The 15,487-nt window shown below is 48.6% G+C and overlaps 1 pseudogene across 1 annotated transcript in view; it reads left to right on the top strand.

The window, feature by feature from the left end:
- Positions 1–15,487, top strand: part of LOC144762385 (ataxin-10-like) — a 463,805-nt pseudogene that overhangs the window by 62,130 nt on the left and 386,188 nt on the right. Inside the window, exon 2 of the transcript XR_013596083.1 lies at positions 4,439–4,624. The product of XR_013596083.1 is annotated as an ataxin-10-like (transcript). The remainder of the gene's footprint in view (positions 1–4,438; positions 4,625–15,487) is intronic.

The following is a 15,487-nucleotide window of genomic DNA, read 5'->3' as shown; positions in this document are numbered from 1 at the left end:
TCAGTGACCTTTTGACCGTCTGAAAGCTTTAAAAAATGACCTCCTTTTAAAAACGGAGGTAGAAATCGTTCTTTGTAGTATGTTTTTACAAAGTACAGATGAATTGTTGTTTTTTTTAAATTTCGGATTTGTACCGCGCATGGCTGTCTCAGCAACGAGGCACCCCAGCGCAACCAGAGAACGAAAGATGGGAGCCTGAAGGTGTAGCAGGGTGTTAGACAGCAGCAATAGGGAAAAGCCAGGTCTTTAAGGCTTTTCGAAATGCCAGATGGTTCGGCATGACTCTAATAGTAGCCGGGAGCGAGTTCCAAAGTTTTGCCGCCAAACAGCGGAATGACCGCCCCCTGGCCCTATCTCTCCAGACTCGGGGAGTGCAGACCAGCGCTAAGTCGGCAGATCTCAGCGTACGCCCAGGCACATATGGCTCCAACAAGTGTGATATCCCCAATGGAGCCTGGTGAGTCAAGATCTTATGAGATATGCACAGCGCCTTAAAATGAATGCGCTGTTCGACAGGTAACCAGTGGAGTTTAGGGAGCACATGTGCCACTGAACAAGATCTAGGCAGTACAACCAGAATCCAGGCTGCCACATTTTGAACCCTCTGCAGGTGCCTAACGCTAGCCTTATTGGCGCCCAAGTAGAGGGAATTGTAATAGTCCAGTCTGGACAAGATAGACGCCTGGACAATGGTCTGTCGCACCTTGGGAGGGAAGAAACCAAGCAGAGGCTTCAGGCCACGCAGAAGCCCGAAACAGACCCCAGCGACGGCTTTCGATTGTTTATCAAAGGTCAAACCATTGTCAAACCACACCCCCAAGTTCTTCACAACCTCCTTTGGGAGTGGGGCGGGTTTGAGGCAGTCCGGCCAGCACTGCTCGGACCATAGCTCCCGGTCCTTTCCAAACAGAAGAATCTCCGATTTACTGGCGTTAAACTGTAAACAGTTTGGCGCCATCCAGTCAGAGACTGCTAGGAGATCCTCTTTGAATTTACCCAAATTGGTGTTGCATATCTTTGCAAAAGCATACACCAATTGGGTGTCGTCTGCATACGACACCAGGGACAGCCCCGGCCCTCAGCCACCTCCGCCAGGGGTATAACATAAATATTGAACAAAAGTGGGCTCAATATTGAGCCCTGCAGCACCCCCTGGTGCAGGGCAACCTCCTGTGAGTGGAAAGGTGGAACTGACACTTGGAAGGACCTCTCCTCCAGGAAAGACCGGATCCAGTCCAAGGCCACATCCCTGACCCCGATTTCCTGAAGGCGTTTGAGAAGTATCTAATGGGAGACAGTATCAAACGCGGCACTTAAGTCCAAAAGGTCCAAGGCCGCAGCATCCGCACCATCCAAGCTGCCACGAATGGCTTTTGCCACCACCAGCAGCAGAGACTCGGTACTATGCAGAGATTGAAAACTGTGCTGTGATGGGTCTAGAATATCATTCTGCTCGATGAATTGAGACAGAGTGGAATTCACATGTGATTCCACCAACTTGGCCAAAAAAGGCAGCTGGGAGATAGGCTGATAGTTTCCAGGTACGGCAGGGTCTAGGGACGTTTTTTTTAACAATGGAATGACTTTAGCGTGTTTCCACTCCCGAGGAACAGATGCTGACAACAGAGACAAGTTAGCCAGATCAAGGCTTACAGGAGAGATCAGAGGGTGAAACTGGCGAAAGTGGGCACATGTCAGAGGGTCGGCCGGAGATCCAGATTTAATTTTTGAGCAGAGGGCCTCAAATTCTGTGGGTGCCAAGGGAGGGAAAGATGACAAGCTATAACCCCCCCAAGCAATCCCCCACTCCTGGTGCCTCCTTCTCCGTTGTAGGCGCCGCCTTTGGTAGGCCCATGTAAATCTGCTCAACTTTGTTGATGAAGTACCGCGCAAGCTCGTTGCACTGATGGTTAGAGGCAATAGGAGAAGCCCTACTAACACCCGCACTCTTCTTGCATTTGAGCAGGGAGAAGATAGTCTTAGCGGGGTTCGGGCTAGCCAGGATTTTATTGGCCTCGAACCCCGCTTGTGCTCTCCGGATGCACTTGCTTAACAGCCGCCCGATATTCTAACTTAGCTACCGTATCGTAAGAGCTTTTCCAGGTGCGCTCAAGCTGCTTGCAGCCCTTCTTTGCTGCAGTTAGTGAGTCGTTAAACCAGGGATTGGATGGCCCGCGCCCCTTCCCTCCCCATTTAACCGGGATGCAGCTATCAAGGCCGGACGTCAGCCATTCTTGGAAACACAAATTTGCCGCATCCACGTCTGCCGGTAGCTGAGGCCTAGGTCCAGACAGCCTTGCAGAAAAGAGATCCACGTCTAACTTGTGCCACGGGCGTTTGAGAACTAGGGCTGGGCGGATCAAATCGGCTTTGCCCTGCAACTGCAGTGAGAATGAGACCAGGAAGTGGTCGGTCCAAGCCTGCGGGACCGGCGAATAGATTTTTATAGGACTAAGGTTGGAAAAGATAGGCTCCAATAAATGGCTGGCCACGTGTGTGCCCTCAAGAACGTGCTGCGTCAACTGGAAGGCTTCCAAGTCGGCCAAGAAGCTGGCAATCTCGGCTTTCCCCCCATTCTCCAAATGGAGATTGAGGTCCCCTAAGATAGTGAAATTTGTCGCCTTACCAGCAAATTGGTCTTCCCTAAAGAAACTCTAGTGCCTGTAAATTAAGAGGGCTGGTACTGTGAAATTGTGGTTGAGCCTGATTTTAAGCGTGGCACTTTCATAGTCCACTATGTTCTCCTTACACGGGCTAAGAGAATAAGCCTCCTTAACAACCACTGCTATTCGGCCCCCTCTCCCCCCTCTATTTATGGTCTCTAATACGTAGTCTTGAGGAAGAGCCAACCCAGGCTCTGCCACGGAGTCTTGGGTGAGCCACATCTCTGTTAGTAATAGAGCGTCCGGCGACTCATCAGATAGGAGGTCAAACACCTCATTATGGTGCTTCACTAAAGAGCGGCAGTTCAGGCTGAGAAACTTGTACTCCATATGTCCTGGTGGACATGGGGCCCGCTCCATTGAGGCTAGCTGGAAAGCACAGAATTCACATTTGAAAGAGCAATCCTGTGGGGCCCAAAGAGGCGAAGGGCACTTGGATGCCAAAGCCAGGTGCTCTTTCTACGAATACCTGATCGGTCCGGTGCGGACGGGCGAAGGTGCAGGTGGGCTTGCATTTGGCGCGCCATCGGCGCGCCTGCTGCGCTGCCGCAGCTGTGCCCTCATTTAAGAAGTCCGGGCGATCTGAGCCGCAACAACTTTCCCGCTGACCTTTCACTTCCCCCAAGATGGCGGAAACACTCCAGCCGTCCTGGGAAAGCTACAGCCTAGTGCCTTGCCCTGCCTCCCCGCACTTCACAGCAATACAAGAGCAGGTAAGTTTAAAAACGTAGCGACAATTCCAGCAAAGAACTTGTGTGAATTAAAATTTAATTGAAAGGCGATATTTATTTGTATAAATTCCTTATCCTAGAAAGTGTAATTTTACACTGCTGAAATACAGTGGCGGCTCCTTTGCTAAGGCAGAGAAGCGTCACCTCATTGCTTTTCAGCAGTGGAAAGAAAAATAAAATGATAACTCAAAGTTATCATCATTTTATTTTTTCCTCTTGCATGCGCGGCACCTTTGCCGGGGGCACGGCGTGGCTGCTCTGCTGACAGCACAGGGGAGGAGTAGTTTTCATGAATGTTGCATGAATGGTTGGCCGGCCCTCTTGGGCAAACATTTGTGCGCACTTAGCATGTTCTCCACCCAGGAGTGGAGAACATGCCAGGCTTACTGTCCCCGTCTGAGTGCCGAACCACGGTTCTCAGACCAATCACAATGCTGCATTGCAGCATTGTGGCCTCAACCTGGGTGCTTCCTGTGCTTGGTTCCGGCCAGAGGAGAGACACGATGAGGAGGATGCGGCAGGGGAGGACGAGGAGGCAAGTTCATTTTTATTTTTTATTTACACCCCAGTCCCTGCAGTTTCTCACAGCAGGTGCTTCTTAAGTTGGCTCCTTTACTGCAGCACCTCTGGCCTGTGAGCAGTTCAATAGTTGGTGGACAAAAAGGTGGTATAGGTGGGAGGAAGGTGGTGCTTGCATATCAACTAGATATTTTATTTGTTGGGCTTCTGAGTAGCCTGATCTTCAATATCTTTATTTTTCCGTCAGTAGAAAATATCCCCACTGTTGATGGCAATATTGCTGCAATTCCCAGGTAGCATCATTTTCTATTTTAAAATGTAATGTCTAAATTAATGGTCATGTTTTCCATACAGTTTGGCGCAATATTTTCTCTGTTTTGCAACTGCTAATGATCTTGCCTCTCACCCCAAAAACTATCCTGCTTTCCTCACAATTGTTTCTGTGTCTGAATGATTTTTATTATTCTGCAGAAATTGTTTCGAATCTTACTACTTTCCAATCAATTTATTTTCTCTTTATTACAGGGAATGCCTAGATGAAGGATTATTAAAAAAGCTCCTGCAAATCTTGTGTGAGACCATGCATGAAATTGAACATACCCCTGTAGAATCCAAGGGTGATTTGGACAAATGGTTGCAGGTGATATCAGAGTGTTTTAGGTGCCAGAGGAATGCTTGTGTACAGTGCGCCAAGAACCAATGCACCATGAGGTATGGCTATAATAACTCTCATAATCACAAAGTAATTCATAGTGATAACATTGTCTCTTTTGTGCCATAGCATATGCATGCATATCAATTATGCCTTTATCCCTCCAAGATTCTATTTCATGGATGCTTTGCTTAACTATTTATTGATGAAGCATTTTTATGACCCATGTCTGTTGAAATTTAAGAAGCACAGCAAGACGTGATACTTAGCTGCTGACAAATTGGATTACTTCTAGAAGACCTAGACTTTTGTATAACTGCACTTAAGTAGTTAGTAGATTTGAGGCTCTTGTCTTTATTGCTTAGTATATCCTCTGCCTGATTCTCCTACCATACCTACAAAAAGAACAAAGGATAGGGCCTTTATGGAACCATATTACTACTACCCCTCACCTTTTTTAGGCATAGCCTATGCATGCGCTGCATAGGCAAAAAGACCGTTAGCCTTCAATGGCAACTCGTGCACGTGTGGCGATTCACTTGCGGTAGCGCGAGACGCCTTATGGTAGCAATTATCACTCCTGGCGCGGCTTTCTTTCGCAAGCCAAGCAGAGTGCACCGTGGCTTCACTAGGCGTCTGGGATGAAGACTGTGACATTCGACAGTCAAGCAAATCTGATGTTTTTGTTGTCTTCTTTGTGCATTTTGATGAGCTGTGCATTCGCATCGTTCGTGACAATGGTATTCATTATATCATCTCCCAGCATATTATTTAAAAGTACTGTCTGTTCTCTTGACTGCTGTGGTCCAGAAATATATCCAAGTCAGTGCTTGCTAGTGGTTTGAAACTTTCAGATGGTCAGGCCACATGTGCACCTTGATGTCGCAGGTGGTTTTTGTGCAGTGCAAATCGTCAATATTTAGCCATGAAGATACAAATTAAAGGAACCCTGACATGTCGATTTTGAAGGCTAAACATGTGCTACGTTCGACTAGTATTCAGTGTCCTTTGATGCTGAGGAGAGTAGGCTAAGGAGGTGGCAGCTCTCAAAGCTTTGTGGCCCCTTAAGGAGGCAAAGAGCCCTGTTTCTGCATGCCAGTGCATTCATTTTCCTAAAAAGAATCCTTTCATGGATGCCGACCTTTCAACTAACTCTGCAGTGTTGAGATGCAGTACTAAGGGAATTCCCTTAGATGTGGTTACCTGAGCCAGCCTTCCCTACCAGCCCTCTCTACTAGACTTGAGCAGCTGTAGAGCGCCCGATACATCTACACCAAAGTGTGCTGCTACTAAGAACGAATGTCTTTGAGTCGTAGTCAACATAGCACAGACTGCAAGTTGGCCCTTCGTAGACTTTCACTAGAAAGACATTTAAGCCATCTTAATGGCAAAAGATACCTACAAACAAATTTACAAAGAATTGGCCTAGGGCAGTGCTGCAATGCACTGCCCTACACCATTTTGAAAGGGCAGGAATGCACTGTATTTACAAGATAAGATACATTCCTGTCCTTTCAGCCACTGCACAATTTGCAGCCGAACACCAATGCAGGCATGATTGTTTTTGTGCAGGAAGGGGAACCTCCCTGCACAAAAAACAATAAGAAGAGGCATTTTCCTCTTTCTATGTGGGATGCAAAATAGAAAGAGGAACAAGCATTGGCATAGCCAATATTTCTCGCCTTTTGGGCCTTGTAAGTATTTAGTTATGCAGCACAATATCCTTGGTGCAACAACATCAACTGTTGCATGGCTAAACACTTATAAGGTCCCAAAGGCGAGACATATTGTCCACATGCAGGGACGAGATATCAGAAACACTCCTTTTTAGGTCTCGCCTATGCAGCGCGCATGCGCTGCATAGGAGACCTTTAGTCGTCGTGCAACTCTTTTTCAAAGAACATACTCGTGGCGGCATACAGCTTGCGGGAGTGCGCAGCGGCGCACCACAAGCACGAGTATGTGCTTTGAAAAAGAGCTCTTCCCAGCGCGCATACGCGCACCACTTGAAAAAGAGCTCTCCCCAGCGCGCGCCCCACTTGAGGGTGCACCCTCCGCCTCTCTCTCCAGCTACAGCCTGCACTCCCCCGCCTCTTCACTCCACTCGTGACCCAACAAAGCCTCAGAGCGTGCGTTTGCGGCAGCATGGCTTTGCTCTCTTGTTTATAATCTTTGACTGTGATTGTGTCCTAATTCATATCGACTATCCAGGCGATGTAACTGCTTCTCTAAGAACAATATACTAAATGTTTTTTATGTTTTCTTAAGGCTGTATACATATTCTTTTGCTCTGCCCCCAAAAATTAATGTATAGCCTGCAAAAAACATCTTTCCGCCTGGAACTTGCATGTGTGGTATAAATTAAGATAAAACAAGTTTTTGGATCAGTACAGTCCAAACTGGGGGTCTGGTTTATGTACCTATATGCTTGGATGCACCTCATTTGCGTGTGTGCTCGATTTGTTGAGATACAATGCATTCTAAATTAAAGAATTTTTCCAGATTGATTGATTCATAGAACCCTCCTAGATGAAAATATTTCCTGTTAAAGAAATGTTAGGTGCAAACCAGCAAATTACAATTTAACACAAGTGTCTATCTGGTGTGTACTATTAAGAGCAAGTGTGCTCTTTTGCCCATCAGGATAAAAGGCAATTGGTGAGAGAATGCTGATTTTCTCTTGGGCATCTGTTTAGTTACTAACAAGTTTCTACTTTTGGTAGGGCATACAAAATAAGTTGTATGTCAAATTTAGATAGAATTCGCTGGTAAGGCGTCCTAATATTTATACCTCTTACGTCTAAATGTTTTAGTCGTGAAATGGAGCTGTTTGTCTAGACACTATTTCTTGAAGTGCCACTGGATTGCTGTATTTTGGCACCTCCAATATAATAGCTAGCTATTTTCATGGCTGCCCGTGTTTTCTTCCCCTTCCATCAGGTCTGTGCTGTAACATGCTCGATATATGGAGGGAGCTACCCATGCTACCAACCATTGTGTACACACTGCATATCCCTGCATGAGGGCCATGAGATATAACCTTTTCCCAGTGCATCCCCAGGTACCTTATTAACTTATTAATGGGTGTGAACACGTTTCTGATGACAGCCAGCATATCACGTGCTGAATGAATATAAGGGCAATATAAATGAATAAATGACAGGATGAATATGAGACCGATTTAAGGCATCTAATGAGGACTACCAGTCTTCCACCTCTTTCAGTGATGCTTCATGGTATTGTAGGTAAGGCTTCATAGGAAGAGTGTCTAAGGCTCTTCCACGAAGAAATTGCATCACGATACTGATGTCTTGCTCACCAGCAAGGATACTCTGGCACAATGTTTACCTATTCAATTAATAATGGAAACCTTATGGACAAGTTCTAGTTCTTTACTGATGACCCAGAGTATTTGACTGTAGAACTATCATATTGTGCTGGTAATTTTCATGGCATGACACCACCTTTCCCAACAAGAGTAATTAGTTGAGGAAAGAATATCAAACCCAGCTTCTAACTGTGTAAATTTCCCCTCTATAGTACTCTTAATTTTCTTTCGAGATCGAAGGGAGGAAGTGCTTTCTTTAGAAGGTGCAGGGAAGCCACTGCTGCGCAATGTGCTCTTTTTCAAGCAAACCCATGTATTAGTTACTTTATACTATTTTTTTCACTGAAGAGAGATTGTATATTTTCTTCTTGTCATTTCTTTTGTGCTGTAGCGTTTAAGTAAACGATGTGTAACCTGAAAAGGAGATATATACTACTAACATATGTTTCATCATACTAACAGTGAAATTTTAACTCATTGCCTTGAATGATTTCCAAAACCATGCTTTATGTTGGCTTGACTCGTTTATTGTCCTTTGCTGTTGGATAGTGTAAGAGTGTTGTCCTGGGAAGGAATCAGGACCGTTTTACTGGTGCATCTTGTCTTTTTTTGTAAGTTGTGTTTCTATTTCAGAAATCTTAGTGTAGCCACTTGGAATGCTACTCACGCACTGAGTGAACACTGGTTTCTTTATATACAAACTTTAGTGTACACTCATTTAAGACAAGCATTGGCATAGCCAATAGGTCTCGCTTTTGGGACCTTATATGTGTTTAGCCAAGCAACAGTTGTTGCACCATAAATTCTTATAAGGTCCCAAAAGCGAGACCTATTGGCTATGCCAATGCTTGTTGTCTTTGGTTGTCAAAGGGAAGTGGTGGCATTCAAGCACTGTCGTGATTTTCCAGCGTCACTACTGATACTCGGTGCACCGCAGTGGTTCTTAACCTTTTGATTTCTGTGGTTCTCCTACTTAATAATTACTAAAATCTGGGGATCCCCACTCAGTAATTATTGGAAACCAGGGACCCCAACTGAGTATTGTTGGAATCTGGGGAACCCCTGAATTAAGCAATTCCAGTTAGTTGAACCACATAATTATACACAGTAATATGGAAACAAGCATTTGTCAAACAAATACACAAATAATGAAATATTTAATTTAATTTACAAACTATTATTTTTTAAACTACATTTTCATGTAAAGTTTTCTAAATTGGAAGTCACCCGTCATCCAGTCTATATTCTGTTTGTTGCACTTGCACTGCTCCCACGTTTCAATCCAAGGATACAAACTAAATTCTTTTCCTCCAGGTACAAATTCCTTCACATTTACAGAGTGTTTTAAAACTTTGAACTTTATATTTTGCTTCTTTATTTATGTACAATTCATTAAGCTGTTAATATTTAATTTTCAAAGCAGTTAAAGACCTCCTGAGTAGTCGTCACAGACCCTTAGGCGTCCCCGAACCAAAGGTTAAGAACCACTACTATACGGTACGTGCATGAGTAATCTCACCACGCTGTTTACTCCCTATCAATTAATGAGACTCCAAAGGTCTGCCAACATTAACCTTCTCACCATACACCAGATCATTTAAAAGAAAGCTTTCTCCAAGTTCAAGGTGCCTACCTCGGGAAGTGTCTCTCACTGCATCTGAGATTCAAAAAATATTTATTCACAGTTAGGAAATCCCTGAAACCACATCTCTTCATCCGGGCACTTCATTAACTCCCTCTGTTACATGTAGTGAGTTGACCACTTCTGACAAAGCGCTCTTGCTCTTCAACTAGTCAGTGTCTAAGACTGGCAAGTTGTCTCTTCACCTAAATTTAACTGTAGGACTTCTCAAGACTTTGTCATAGTTCATCCACCTACAAGGAGATGGACTCCTTTCATCAGTCTTATTCAATTAATTGTCTGATCTATTAAACTGCACTATCCTTGAGTGCCGTGGGACTGCTCTAGGTAGAATGCAGTACTTCACAAAAAAACTACAAGTAACATAAATACATCTGCTTCCTTTTCTCATTAGTCATTGACTGGATACCACCATTTCCCCACCTTTTATCTTCAGGGTTGGTTTCCCTTAGGAGGCTGTGTGTCAGGAACGATCACCGGTGCCTTAAGTCCTGCCCCATTTTGTCCAGTAGTGGTATATATGTTTGCTATTGTCTGAGAAGTTATCCTTACTTGTGTATCCCAGGATTGGTTGAGCACCCTGCCTGCAGCGCCATGCGCCCACAGCGCCATCTGCAGAGCTCTGCTTGGGCAATTTCGAATCATATTGGCAACATACTGCCCATTGACTGTAGGAGTTGCTGACTGTGGCTCAGGCAGTTATTGTGCATCCTCCAATCAAGCACTAGGATCTTCCTAATGAGCCCTCATCCGTCACTGTCTACAGATTAAGAAAAAACAGGAGGAGAAAGAGTCCATTGGTGTGGTGGATGCTCGTTTTAACTGTCGATGCCACGTTTATTGTATGATTACTTAAAATCATTACAAGTTACATAAAACTCAAATATCACAGTGCAAAAGAAGATGGCAATAAAAACTCATAAAATAGCTTTCTTTTATGAGAACGTGTTATATTGCACGGTACGATTAAAACAAAACGTCAAAAAAGTCCATTAAACTTACAATACTGATCAAAACACCTTCCCCTTAAAATCATTAAAGGATAATAGTGCATTGTTGGAAATGGGATCCCCGGCTGGCCAGGGCTTTCGCCAAAGTCAGTCAGAGACCACCACACCCAAGTCAGGGCAAGGGAGTTACACGCCAAGATAACCCCTACTCACCCTCTAGGTAACGTGGCGCGAGCAGCAAGGCTAAACTTGGAGGCAATGTAAGTTAAGTATTTGCGCATGCACCCCAGCAACAACAACCAAAGGCCCACCACAAAGGAAACTCCACACAAGGTTATATAAAAAATAGCCTTTGTATTACACCAAAACACAGTAGATAAAACACACACTTTACAATGTGCCATAGGCACGGGCAGAATTTACGAGGGATTATTTGCAAGACAGGGCCACCTGGACCACTGTGGAGGAATCAGAAGTAGCACTTTCAAAAATAATACTTTTGCATGTAAAACCACTGTAGCACAAAATAGCACACAACCAGTAACTACTGGTAACCAGGATCTCACTAGCACCACCTGCACTAGGGAGAAAACAACCACCTATGTATTACAATACCTGTAGGGGTGTAAGAGGAAAACACATGATGCAATGCATAACATTCATTCAGAGGTGTAAAGGCACATGACGCATAAACAATACATTCAGAGGTGCATAGAAAGTACAATTGCGCCAAACTCACGTAAGTCACCACCTGTGACTGTCCCTAGGCCCTCTGGCCTTGTTGGGGCTAGGACGCCCTGTGTCCAATGTCAGGGGGGGCCTAAACGTAGCAGTTGCCCACAAAGTGCTGGGCAACTGGCGCAACAATGTTTGAGCCTGCCAGGGCTCAAGAACAACAATGGGGCCAATGTGGGAGCCTCGCTGGGCTCTCAAGATATAAATTGGCCCCCGAGCCTCTCTTAGGCTCTAGGCACTACTGGGGCGCTTCTCTGTGGGAGTCCCCTCTCTGGGGACTCAAAGTGACAATGTCTGCCAAGAGCCTCGCTGGGCTCTAAATCAACTGATGCCCCCGGGGCACCTCGAGCCCCTCAGGACTCTAGACACAGAAATGCCCCCAAGAGCCTCTCTCAGGCTCACAACCAGGTGGGGGCCTTGTGGGGCCTTCTGGGGCCACTCCACCACAGACACCAAATGCTGCCCTGAGCCTCGCAGGCTCTTCGTAAAGAAATGCCCCACTGGTTGGGGCGAGCACACAGGGGGGGCGGGCACCGACAATATGCCCCGACGCCCCCCTCTACCGCAAATGGCCGCCGGAGCCCTTCGTGGACTCAATCAAGAATGCCCCCCAAGAGCCCTGCAGGCTCTAAGACACGCAATGCCCCTCTCGTCGGGGCGGCCCCCTAGCAACCGGGGCCGCTCTGGGGGGGGAAGGCACCACTGCCTCTGCACTCACCCGGTCTCGCTGGGGAGGCGGCGGCTCCTTGAGGCGTCAGCTCCTCGCTGCCAGGCTTCTGCCCTCTCTCTCCTGGGCTCTCCGTGCAGGCAGCAGCTTCCGCCTGCCTCTCTCCTGCCCCCGGCCCGCCTGACTTCCAGGTCGCGGCTGCGGGGCGGGACTTCCGGTCGGCCCGCTCTCGGATTGGCCGGCCGGCAGAAACACTTCCGGGTCGTCGCGGGCAGCGCGGCGGCCCGTCTCCGGTGCTTCTAGGCGGGGGCTGAATTTACCGAGGGGTGGCCTCCCTCGAGGTAAATTATAAAAACAGCGGCAAGGTCCCTGGCAGGGTGGGCACCTGCCAGGCGACAAAACACTCGAGAATAAGCGAGGTGGCACTCGCTTGGGGCGGCCAATGCCGGGTGGGCACCGGCCTCTTCAAAATAAAGCGCTCCCCAGCGCTACAAGCCACAAGAAAGCGCTCCAAAGCGCTATAGCAGAACAACAGCGCTTCCAAGCGCTAAGAGGCAATTCCAGCGCTAGAGGACAGCCCAAAGTCCAGCAAAAGTCCTCCAGGGGGGCAGGGGGGGGGGGGGCAAGGCTGGGCCCAGAGCCAGCACACTGGGTCTCCAGGCAGGGAGACACCCCAAGTGGCGGTCCTCTGGCCCAGCAGCAGCAGCCCCCTCAGGATCCTGGAAGAGAACAACTTCAGTGGGGACACAGCCCCATTTTTATACACCATTTCCCTTTGTCTGAGGGTGCAGAGTGGGGGCGGAACCAGTCGCAGCTGGTTCTTGAGTACTCTGTTTACCTCAACCACCCTCTCTATTCACTGGCAGGGCTTGGGTCGTTAGACAAACCACAGGGGGGCGGAGCCAGCATTGTGTGGGGAAAACCCAGCCCATCCAGGACACAGGTACACTCCTCCCACACATCACTCATGCTAATCTCCCACTCACCACCGGGCAGACCCATCCAGACTTCCTGGAGCCTGGCATGCCAGCCAGCTCCAGCCAATCACACGCCAGCACCCTCACAGCACACGTACAGCCATGTCTAGAAATGGCGCTTCCCTACTAGACACATACATGCTGCATACACCATCTCGCAGCCTTCACTCTCACGAGTTCACACATACCAGACTCAAGCCTGTACACCCCACGCATCAGGAACTACCAGGGACACATACATTCCCCATGCATTCCTATGGGCGGGCAGGCCTAGCTCAGCACATGCACTCAGAGTGCGCACGCACTTTCCACTGGGACACAGTGAAAGTGCGCAGAATCCCAAAAATCACCATTGCCAGGTCACCATTTCACGCAATTTCACGCAAAAAGTCTAGGGGTGAACCTGCCCTAAGGGCCAAAGTCCAACACAACCCCCTTCCAGCCAAAACGCAGGGGAGACCAATCACCACCGTGATGGACTTCCCTGCTTGGGGCGATAGAACACGGACGCGGGCCCACAACTGCAGGGACACCCTCCTGTTCTATGCCACGGTGAACCCGTGGGATTCCTTCTAAACACACTGTCTGGACCAACTGGGCTACCCCACTGGTACTCCCAAGTTGTCCGCGGCCAGGACCAGGCCCTGGGCCACCCAGGTGCCACTGGTCCATGCCTATTCGCAGAGCGGGGGGTAGGAACCCCTGGCACATAGGAGCCATTCTCCACTCTTCCTGTCCGCAAGACAGGACTAGACTGCCACTGGTTCTCCAGCCTAAGGCCTACAACCTCAGGCGGACCAGGAGTCTCAGGGAAGGCTCTCCTCCCCTTACCTCTTCTCCTAGGGTTCCTCCTCCTCCGGCGAGGGGTACACCTAGAACGCCATTCCAACCCAGGGCTTATCCACTCAGGTTGCACCGGGGTCAGAGGTGGGCTCTCCCACCCTCTGCACCCCCTTCCAGAGGTCTGCCCTCTCCCACCTGGAGAAGTTCCTCTGGAAGAAGAACCGGTCAGGACACTGGTTACAGTCGTCCTACCCTTCAGGTCAGGCCGATCCTGAACCTGGCCTTCCAACCTCTGGTCTAAAACCTTCGGTGGAACAGTTGCCTGGCACTCCAGGACTTCTGGGGACTCGCACACAATCCCCCTGAGGCTAACAAATGACACATCTGTTGTGTGATTGTCTGTCTGGCACAGATCTCCCGCCCTCTGTCCACCTGACAGTGCGTGACGATCCCCCAGACCAGAAGTGGTGCCACCCGGGTCCCCACACGGGAACCTAGCCCAACTGGGTAGTCCCTGACCCACTGGTCCTTCCACTGGGGAACTCCCCCAATCACTCCTCACTCTGGACTCCTGTACCCTCCCTACCGGAGCGGTACTGCCAGACTCTAGAACCACAGGAGCTCTGGTTACAGACGCTCCAGGTCCTCTACTCACTAGGAGATCCTCCTCAAATGGGCTAACAGGACAGCCTAGGTCCCCAACCTGGTGTTCCCTCAAGAAACCACCCAGGTTCTGAGACAGGGCTTCGGGCCTCTGGGGGCTCTCAGCCACCCACTGACTCCTGCTCCACTGAGCCAGGTAGTCAGCCCCTACACCATTCTCACTATACTGGGACCTAGCTGGGCTACACTGAGCATCTTCCACCACGCTGGGCTGGAAGATCCCTGACCCGCTACTTTTGGAGTCACTCCCTAATGACTCTACCGAACCCCTGGTACCTTCCCAGCGGTCTGCTTCCTCTGCAAGGTCCCAAGGACAAAAACATTTCAACTTCAGCAGGTGCTGGCGCAACTCTGGACACACAACACTGAGCAACTGCTCTTTGAGGAACATATTCACTACTCCGTCCCTCTCATCGTCCGGGTTAGCCGCCAGCCAATCCTCCATTGCATCAGAACAGTCATCCACAAAATACCCCCACTTCTGGTGAGGCGGTTTCCTATGGTTCCTGAACTTCAACCTGTTCTCCTCCTCTTGGGAAACAGGTTCCAGACTGGGGGAACTGGGACTGGGATTTCCTACACTGAAATCTAAATAGCTGCCACCACTGGACCCAACCCTCCCTGGGGGATCCAGAAACTCAACACTGCGTGCAGGGGATAGTCTACCCTCCAGAGCTACTTCGCCTCTGGTGGAGGCCCTCTCAGCCTCCTCTATCCTTTCCTGCGCTAAGACCCTCTCGGTCTCTAGCTGTTGCTTCTTAACCTCCAGCTGTTGCTTTCTAATGCCCAGCTGTGCCATAGCCTGGGCATGCTCCAACCTGAGCCTCTCTAAAGCCAGCTGGTGCTCCCTTTCTCTCCTCCTATCTTCCAGCTCCTCTGGGGACAGGGAAAGGGATGAGGCGCTGCCTCCTAAACTGGACCCAGCAAGGGACTCCCTATCTATGGGGTCCTCACTATCTGCTGGCGTCCCTGTGCTATCATCTTCTTCCTCCTCAGACTCTTCAGGGCTCCCCTTAGACCCACCACCCTCATGGTGTGAGACCCGGGCCCTCTCCTCACTGTGCTCACGCTCCCAGTCATCCTTCTGCCATTGGATCAGGTTACCCCTAAGTTGGGACTGGGTGTCTGACTCATTCACTGCAATGTCTCTCTCTTCGCAAAACTCTCTTAGTTCATG

This window comes from Lissotriton helveticus, chromosome 1_1, assembly GCF_964261635.1.
Source record: "Lissotriton helveticus chromosome 1_1, aLisHel1.1, whole genome shotgun sequence".
Lineage (NCBI taxonomy): Eukaryota > Metazoa > Chordata > Amphibia > Caudata > Salamandridae > Lissotriton > Lissotriton helveticus.
Note: the sequence above shows the minus strand (reverse complement) of the source record. Positions and strands in the feature narration are given on the sequence as shown.